This window comes from Amborella trichopoda, chromosome 2 (genome assembly GCF_054954075.1).
Source record: "Amborella trichopoda isolate Santa Cruz 75 chromosome 2, AtrichopodaSantaCruz75HAP2 v2.0, whole genome shotgun sequence".
In the NCBI taxonomy this organism is placed as follows: Eukaryota; Viridiplantae; Streptophyta; class Magnoliopsida; order Amborellales; family Amborellaceae; genus Amborella; species Amborella trichopoda.
Genome location: NC_142337.1, coordinates 65,562,521 through 65,570,520, shown reverse-complemented (window position 1 = coordinate 65,570,520; position 8,000 = coordinate 65,562,521). Strand labels below are relative to the sequence as shown.

General features: G+C 35.0%; 2 long non-coding RNA genes across 2 annotated transcripts; one reads left to right on the top strand and one right to left on the bottom strand.

Moving 5' to 3' along the window:
* The first annotated feature begins 352 nt into the window (after positions 1-352).
* Positions 353-6,489, top strand: LOC148783432 (uncharacterized). Its single transcript, XR_016050217.1, has 2 exons — positions 353-641; positions 4,879-6,489. It is a non-coding gene; the product is annotated as an uncharacterized LOC148783432 (long non-coding RNA).
* LOC148783431 (uncharacterized) lies at positions 5,541-7,271 on the bottom strand. Its single transcript, XR_016050218.1, has 2 exons — positions 6,920-7,271; positions 5,541-6,157 (listed from the first exon to the last, which is right to left on the bottom strand). It is a non-coding gene; the product is annotated as an uncharacterized LOC148783431 (long non-coding RNA).
* Between the last annotated feature and the right edge of the window lie 729 nt (positions 7,272-8,000).

Here is an 8,000-nt window from a genome sequence, read left to right as displayed (position 1 = left end):
CTATTTCCACAAAAAATAAAAGAGGGTGGAGTTAGAGAGAGACAAATACGGAAATTCAGAGATTGGCCAGCTGGCCCCTATTTCGCTCCATGTATTTATGTGCAATTTTGCTGCATGCATTTTTATGCAATGGAAAGAGACAGACACCAAGCCCTGCAATGGAATTTAAGAAACCACGCCAAGAAATCTCTGCCAAGTGCCTCCTCAATTAAACTCCAATGGGAGGGGTTAGAGAGAGAGAAAATTGTTGGTTTGTGGGGAAAATATTTAGTCCCACATCTAAATGATGTAGAGAGGTAATGCAAGGGCATTTGTTATAAAATGAAGGGTAGGTATTTAAAAGATTAAACAAATTCGAGTCTCGAGTCTGTTATGGGATGGGTCCACTGGTACCTGAACCCCTACTTAAGAATCTTCGGATTCATTATGAGAGTTTTGAACCCTACCTGCAGGTCCAATGTGTGGACTCATACCCAGCCGTTCCCGGGGTTCGGTCCATTGCCAGCCCTACTTAAGAATCTTCGGATTCATTATGAGAGTTTTGAACCCTACCGGTGGGTCCAATGTGTGGACTCATACCCAGCGGTTCCCGGAGTTCGGTCCATTGCCAGCCCTAATTTTGGAAGGGTGATGGAGGGGCGGTATGTTTTTCCTACTTTTTTTTTGAGTTTTTGTTACAATTTCTTAACCTCCTAGCTTCCAATAAGTTCTTTATACCTTATGGCTTTTGAAGGTAGGACTTTCAGTTGCAATAATGCCATTAATGACTTGATGAGTCGACACCTTGGTAGACACTTGGGCTTATTTATGAATAATGTGCTCTTTGGATGGCACATTCATTCAAAGAAAGAAGCCAAACAAAGCTTTACCAACAAGGTGTCTAATAATCTTTTCTCAAATTCGGGTTGAATTTTTTGTAAAAATAAATGACGCGCTCGTAGAGGTACCTTTTGATTTATCATACGCAAAATATCCTTTAAAGGATCGAGAACCCCTTTGCATAGTCAAGAGGGTTCAAAAATCTTAATTAATAATATTAAAGGACTCACTTTTTAACTTTTACTCCGGAACCAAAAATCTTTATGAATATTTAAATTGTCTTTATTTATAATTGGTAACTCTGAACAAATAGAGACATTTCAATATTTTGATCCATCCTGAAAGGGGTACACCAATCATTTTATTGGGGTTTCTTAGGTGGGGGCCAATTATTGAAACAGGCTCTTTATAAATTCTTAACACTGAATAAGGGTAATTTAAGTATTTTTAAAAATAATTTTCAAGTAGACCCTCAATGATTTTTATGGTTTTTAGAATTTTTTCTTATATTTTTCCATATTGGAAGAGCTCCTATAAGTGAAGCATTCACTTTATATAATTAGGTTCTTACGAACTATGAAATGTGGAATATGTAAAATAAGATCGATGATTCTAAAAATATTTTAGAGATGGTAGAGACAAAGGAATGTGCCCCAACCGTATAGAGAGTTGAATGAAAAATCAAGTTCTTTTTTCTTTCGTCTTAAAGAGAAAGCTGCAACCCTATGAAGAAATATTTCCTTGCATTATGGGAGTTCTTAAAGTATCCAGCAGAAAATGCCAGTCAAATTGGAATCGGCACTAGTCAATCCGGTTTTGGTGGTTCACCTGGATATTTTAAATATAATTTAAAAGAATTTATATAAAATCTAAAAAGAAAAAATGGATTTGTTTATAATGCGTTTTTTGAATTTTTGGTTTTGGTGGTTCGTCTGAGTATTTTAAATATAACCCAAAAAAATTTATATAAAATCTCAAAAGAAAAAAAAAGGATTGGTTTATAATGCATTTTTTGAATTTTTTTATCATTTAGACAAATATAGGAAAGTGTTTTAGGTATGAATACTTATTTTTATATTTTCCCATAAAGTTTCAAAAACTACCCTTGTGCAAAAATCAATTTTTTAAAATCCATTATTTTCATTCATTTTGAGCTTGGCTGTGCTTTGTTTAATCATGTTTTAGATATGCTTTCCATATTTCTTATATTTTTATTTTAAAATTTGTTTTACTCGTCTGGACTTGTCAGTTAGGCCAATTGAATTGGCCGGTTTACTGAGTACTCGGAAGTGGCACTTGTCCGGTTTCCGATGCCTGTTTGATTTTTCGAACACTAATATCAAGAGCATTATTATGATCCAGTAATAAAATCCAATTTTTATCAATGTAATCACATCATCAACTATTCTAAAAGTGGATAATTATTATCCAGCCAAAAAAGAAAGTGGACTTCTCATCAATCTTTCAAACCATAAAGAATGTGATGATGCCATTTTGTTGTGGGACTCAAAAAAATATCATGGTATCCCATCACAAACTTTTCGAGAAAGCAAGCTCCTGATCTTTTGAAAACTTCATCAAAAGCCCCTTTTAAATCCACATCAAAGAGTTTTAGAAAACAAAAGACGGGAATTGACAGGAAAGAAATCTTCCAAAATTTGTGGCAAAATGACATGTTTTTAACTTTTTATGAAGCAAAGAACTCCGAAAACTTTTCTCACTTAATGAAATTATTCCAAAAATTTATGTAACTAAAAATATATAAAGAAAAACAATCTATGAAATAGTGAACACACATATTGGTTCTCTTTTTTACTTTCTTGTTAAAAGATTCTATGCTCCATCTAAGGAGTAAGTTTGGATCACAAATTTGGGGGACATCAACATATATATATATATATATATATATATATATATATATATATATATATATATATATATATATATATATATATATATGGGAAAAAATGAGATTAGCCCATTAACTTATTTGAACATATAAGCCCAACGTCACAGATTGAATATGGGCCGATCTGACAATCACATATATTCGGTAGTATTTGAATTTTAATTTTCTTTCTATAAATCCAAATCACTTGAAATTTTAGGCATGTGTTCATAAAAAATAGATGAATCTTCAAAAAATGTCAAGAAAATATTTTACATGAAATAAATTGATCAAAATACCCCTGAAAAGATTTAGGAGGTATTTTGATCATTTTATGTTTCATGAATAATTTTTTTTATATTTTAATTAGATGCGCATTGATGAGAAGAACACACACTTAAAATTTCAAGTAATTTAGATTTGTAAAAAAATAAATAAAATTTACTATTAGATATCTGTAATCGTCATATCGGCCTAGATTCAATATGGGCTATTGGGCTCATATGTTCATATGAGCTAGTGGGCTAATCCCATCTTTTCCCTCTCTCTCTAATTTTCAGGTTAATATGATTTAAATCCCTATCCATTTAGGTTTTAAAACTCAAATGAAAACAAATTGGAGATATTTCATGTTAATCTGATTTAAATCCCTACCCATTTGCGTTTTAAAACTCAAATGAAAACAAAATTGGAGATGGCTCAAGATATTCGGTTGATGAGCTATTTCACAAGAAGTTAGTTATGTTATCCGAGCTGCCATATGATGAGCTATTTCACAAGAAGTTAGTTATGTTATCCGAGCTGCCATATATTTCATCTGCATGATGCGATACATTAATTAATAAGTACAATCAAGATTATATAAAAAAATTTAATTTAAAATAATAAAAAATTATCACAAATATATCTTAATTTTCGTTTAGAAAAAAAAAAACTCTAACTATCATAAATCTCGTCCACACATTTTTTTTTTTTTTTCTTTTTAAAATAAATTTCGAAATAGTCGTACTACCATAAAAACCATCGCATCTTATATGGTATTTAAAATGCCCTAATAACTTGAATTAATATTTGGGTGCCGTAAAACATCAGCCGGCATTTGCCAAAAAAAAAAGGAGAGATTCTTGTTAAGAAGAGAAGAGAGAGGCGTTTGAGGGCAGGAACATGGGCAAGAGAACATAGAGGGATTTGAGAGTAGGAACATGGGCCAGAGAAGAGAGAGGCGTTTGAGGGCGGCAACATGGGACTGCGAGAGAGGTGTCATCCTTCCCATCCAAAACCCCCTATGCCTGCTACACCTCCTAGGCCTACCTAAAATCTTCCTCCTATCCATCTCAAATGATCAATTTTTCGCATATAGAGAGCACTGCAAAACTCGAAATCACTGTCTTCTTCTATCCATATGGGCTTTTTCAACTAAATTCAGACAGTTTGGGACTCAATTGCCACATAAATCCAAGCCTTAATCGGTCCACCATGCACTAATTTTCTCTCTCTCAAAATATGCAAAAGGCTCAAACCATTGAATACCACCCGCTCTCAGAGAAACAACAAGGCCTTTAAAAAGATAAGAGAAGCCAGAGGGATCTATTCAAAATTTTCTAAATCCAAACTTTCACAGCTCTGAGAAACTGCTAAAGTCGTTCACTGTCTGCTGTAAAATCAAGAAGAACGATTTTCCACAAATCAAACCTCTCTCTCTCTCTCTCTCTCTCTCTCGCTAAAGGATCTCCCGCTGTACAAAAACCCCAATTTCCCACCCCCTCTTACAAGGATTTACAACCCTGAATTTCTTCCCCGTCTAAGATACCCGCTCTTCTCTCTCACTAGCGAAGGAAGGCACACGTCGTACTGACTACTGTGCTGGCGTCATTGCCTCTGAGTTAACTTTGTCAACAAAAAACTCTTCTCATTTTACTCGTTAGTTAAAATGTCTTATAACGTAGTTTAGGTTTGATGGTGTTAAATATCGTAATATTAATTCAAGTTATTAAAGTTATATAAGGGTTGTGAAGGTAATTTTGATCAGCTCAAAATTAAATAAAAAGAAATAAATGACGTTTATGAAAGTCTGAAATTTTTTTTTAAATAGATAAAAATTAACCTATATTTGTGATAATTTTTCTATAATTAATCTTGTGGAATGAAATATAAATACTTGGCTTTTTCAGGTTGAAAGTCACCGGATACATATCAGTTTGTGGGGCCTTAATTTGGTTTCAATTACATAAATAAAGAGTTGTTACACTTCGTTACGTCATGCATAGTAGATTTTAATGTTATTTTTGATGCCCATCTATATCTCATTAGTTTCATAGTCAAGAAGTCAATAACACATGCACAAGCATGCATTAATGCATGACTTGCGAGCCTCAGCTAACTTTGGTATTCATCATCTCTCTCTCTAAGTAAACTAGTATCTCTCTCTCTCTCTAAGTAAAGCAGTCAGTAGTGCAGTACGGTGCAAAAATAGGAGGCACAATACGGGGAGTGAGGTGAGCACAATTTGGTATTATTAAACTAGATTTGATGGGACTGCCGTGTTCATTGGGCGTTGTCCCTTTGGGTGCTTACAAAGAACATAAGAGAGAGAAGACAGAAGCAGATTTTGATTTCTTGGATGATCTTTGATTTCTCCAGAAAGAGAGAGATAGAATCATTCCATTTAACCGAGATAAAATAGGAATCCGTCTTAACTCAAGACGGCAGACACCGAGTTTTCATCGCACAACATTTCGAGTTCTATTCTTATATAATATTATAAATAAAAAAAAGGCGATTGTAGATATTATTTACCTTTAGTACCGGGGGACAACAACGGCTTATAATTATCCGATGTGAAATTTTTGGTATAGAGCGTCACAATTATTAAAAAAATATTTGATGTGAAATCTGATCTCATGGATACATCATAAAGTTCAAAAAAAAAGAAATTTGAACTTTAAACATGGTCAATAAAATAAACAGACATCTAATTTTACATCTAATAGTCAAGATTAATCGTAATAACCGTGTACCAAGGTTAAAAAGTCTCATTAAATAAAAAAAAAAAGGGTGTTAATGTGATTTGAGATCAAAATCAGACCTAGATTACATGGGTGCTTTACGAGTATTGTAGCGTAAAGAAGGGGCCACTTGAGAGGAATGGGGTCAAAGGGAGACAAAAAAATTGATGGGATTTTCATGCATTAAGTAAGAGAGAGAGATAGAATAGTTTGTTGTTTCACCACCTTCATCATTCCTTGAGAGAGAGAATTTTCGACCCTCATCATTTCTAGGGAGAGCCAATCCTATCATTTCCTCAGGTGGACCCGCATGGGACAACCATAACACCTCGATCGACGTGCATTCCGTGTTCAACTCTTTGAATCAACTCCACGACCCCTGCCACCCTCTCTCTCTTGCGTAGGATGCAATCTATTGAAGCTCGAGGTCCTCATCATCATGACGCTTCTCAAAGAAGCATAGAATGGATTAAAAAACATGACAGACACACGTCTCAGAGGTCAGGTTTCTCTCTATGTAATAATTATACTTGGGCAAAACAGTAGAAAAATATATTTGCTCATGAATGTTCTTCTTCATTTTTTGTGATAATCTCCACAAGCATTTGATGGTTGTTAACATAATTAAGTTTTCAAAGAAGAAAATCATGCAGCTTGCTTTTCTCAGGAGAGAAAGCCATCACCTTTTTCTTTTCATTTGCACAAATTTTAGAGAGAGATTGACATTTTGTGCAGACAAAACTTGGGTTGATAATACCAAATAGATTATTAATCAAACTGACTCTTCTATAATGAAGCTATGCAATTTCTTTTGGGGAGATAAGACCATGGTTTCTTTCCAAATTAAGAAAATATATGTGCAGCTTGTACTGGAATGTAGCTTTTCTTTTCCTTTTCCATTTTTTTTTGAAAGGTAACACTCATTGGAACTTACCAGCAACAAGTTCAAACCAGTCTAAAGGAATTTTCACAGAGAGAGAGAGAGAGAGAGAGAGAGAGAGAGAGAGAGAGAGAGAGAGGAGTTTATGGATAAAGATGGGGCAATTCAAAGTCCATGTTTGGATAAGAGGAATTGTTTTTTTTATTTGGAGGCTAGAAAAGAAGAGGAATGAGATAATCGAAGTTTGAGCATGTTTCATTTAGCTAAGGCAAATAAAACGATAAAAGCATTAAACATCAATGTATTAAAAGCTCAGGGAGAAAGTACCCTTGTCTCTTGGAGCCGCACCAACAACGAACGCTTCAAGGTTAGAGAGAGAGAGAGAGGTGTGAAACCCATGTTGGAGAAGGGGAGCACGTGCAAAGAGGACAGCACGTGTGTTTGCACGTGCCCTGCTTCTCCAACAGGGGTTCATCCACCCGCACGGGCTCTTGCACTCACCGTAGGCTCTTGGAAGCCACTCCTCCAACTCTTGGCTAAAGCCATGTATATATAGTGAGAAAAAAGAGTGATGAGAGAGAAAATGGACTCATAAAGTCGACATGAGAGAGAGAGCAATGAAGTAGATGGTGCTAGTGTAATAAGAGAGTAATGGACACGGTTTTTACAGAGAGAGAAAGAGAATAATGAAGCATGGGTCTTTATAGAGAGAGAAAGAGAGTAATGAAGCATGGGTGTTTAGAGAGAGAGAGAGAGAGCGTGAAGGATTTGACGAGAAGTGGAGTGGATGATGTTTTTTTTAGAGAGAGAGAGTGTGTTGGGAGTGTAGAAGAGGGGCTTTCTTTAATGGAAAGGAGTAATTGGGTGTTGGGATTATTTAATTTTTCAATTAAAGAATGGGAGGGAGGCCTGTGGGGTTCAGAGCTGTCGGCTCTGCAAACCCTCAACCCCTTTGTTTGTCTCAATAACAGCAAAAGAATCAGATCCCATCAAAATGGCTTTTCTTTCCCATAAAAACCATTTTAAAACACCTCATGACTACCCGAAAACCCCCCATTCCATTCAAAATATCCATAATGCTCACACATTTTCCTCTTTCTCAGCTTTTGGAATGAATTTGTTAACTCAAACTTACATATGAACTGCTTAAGAAGGCAAGTTCAGTGAGTTCTAAAAATCATAAGCAAAAAGGTCAAAAATCAAAAGAGCGAAACAGTGATTTGGTACAGAAATCGGCCTCTGAATCGCCAGACACCTGATTTGAATCGTTGCAGAGATACAATACACAAAAAAAAAATTCAAAATTGAAAGAATCACGATTATTCTGGTGCGTCTCAATCCATAAATCACCCACCTTGCTATCCCGATCTATCAAGTTAGATGGATTGACTTGGTTTCGAATTAGATG